Here is a 1,545-nt window from a genome sequence, read left to right on the forward strand (position 1 = left end):
CGTGTTCTCCTCGGCTGTTTTGCAGCTTTGTCTGAAAGGACTTGGGCAATAACAGCAGTTTGGGGATGGATCTTCAGCTGCCTGCTGGGGAGAAAAGCTAATTTTAGTGGGAAACTAAAAAACCTGTTTGAAGATGACTCCAAAAGCAGCTGGATCTTCTGTAACAGAGCTCTCCTGTAGCTTGGTACCTGTCAGCACCCTGTCCTTCAGCTCCCACTTTGGGCACACTGAGATCTCGGCAGTTACGTCCTACGGAGCAGTTAGTCCTCACTTTGCCTCGTCGATTAAGACAGTTGAAGATAACGGTTGAGCTTCTTGTGCAAGCCGCTGGCTGTTGATGACGCGGGTGTTTTCAGATGAGGGTTGTGTTTTACAGCGCTGTCTCTCTGTTTGCAGTTGCCAAGGTGAGGTGTCGGCAGAGTATTGTCTGAAGGCGTCTGGGACAAAGAGGACTCTTCATCCTCTCCCGTTCTTTGGTAAGCTCGTTGTGTTGTTTGGGTAAGATGAGCCTCCCGTTGAAGGAGGATTCTACACTTAGCATTGATTATTCTCTTAAATAAAGCGTTTTCCAAGATGTTAGACAGAAATCAGTATTTTACTGAGTTGGAATTTGTGAATTTAATATAAAAAAAAAAAACCCAAAGCACCAGACTTCTGATTCTTAGTCATACACAATCTTCAGACGTGATTCTGTGCCTCTCCTACTCCTGAGTTCTGGGTGTTGTCCGTGGTGTTTGCTGCCTCCCCGGCGAACGTCTTTGGAAGCTCCGCAGTTACTTCAACCTGCAGTGCCAGGAGCGAGGGGAAACTTTGCTGTCTGCCGTTGAACTGAGGGAAGCAAAGCAGTCTTAGCCCGATTTCCTTCTGCCGTGAAAGGGGAAGGAGCGTTTTCGGTGTGGGACAGAGGCAGTTTTTGTTAAAGCTCAATCACCTGCTTGAGAATTTCGGTCTCAAATTTTCTAATGCTTCTTTGTCAAGACCTTTGGCTCCCCCTCTGAACTGGGCCACTGTGCCACACGTGTACGTAGCTGTGTTAGAGCCTGAGGGTCAACTCAATTTTGATACTGAAATAAATGGAATTGGGGCCCTGGACAAGGAGGGGAGGAGAACAACGTGAAATGCTTGGGTACATCCTTTTTCCCCTCCAATTTTTTGTTTTCCTTGCTTTAAGTCCAGCTACATTTAAATAGATGTGAATTTAAACGGTCCTTTATTTATACGGTGGAGTTTTTGTTCAGGCTCACTGGCAGGTAATTATTCCGAGTCTTAATTCTGTACGTAATTTAGACCAGAAGGCACATTTGAAACGAAAGGTAATTAAGGTGTTCCCATACTGGCTGAAGAGAGTCTGAGGTTACAACCTTTGCTAATCATTTATCCTTTCAAGCAGAACGTACGGCTGGAGGATTAACAAGACTAACCTGTTTTTTTGCTGTCATTTAATAAATGTGAAACTACAGCTGAGAGGGCAGCGCAGTAAATTGGTAACATTGCCTTTTTGGGCCTCAGTCCTGACCAAAAGAAAAATAACTATTATTTCTAACA

General features: G+C 44.9%; 1 protein-coding gene across 1 annotated transcript in view; it reads left to right on the forward strand.

Moving 5' to 3' along the window:
* MTMR3 (myotubularin related protein 3) overlaps positions 1 to 1,545 on the forward strand; it is a gene marked incomplete at its 3' end in the record, with an annotated part of 67,484 nt that overhangs the window by 27,125 nt on the left and 38,814 nt on the right. Inside the window, exon 3 of the mRNA XM_010142353.1 lies at positions 397 to 476. The remainder of the gene's footprint in view (positions 1 to 396; positions 477 to 1,545) is intronic.

The sequence above is a fragment of the Buceros rhinoceros genome, unplaced genomic scaffold (genome assembly GCF_000710305.1).
Source record: "Buceros rhinoceros silvestris isolate BGI_N320 unplaced genomic scaffold, ASM71030v1 scaffold10818, whole genome shotgun sequence".
Classification (NCBI taxonomy): Eukaryota; Metazoa; Chordata; class Aves; order Bucerotiformes; family Bucerotidae; genus Buceros; species Buceros rhinoceros.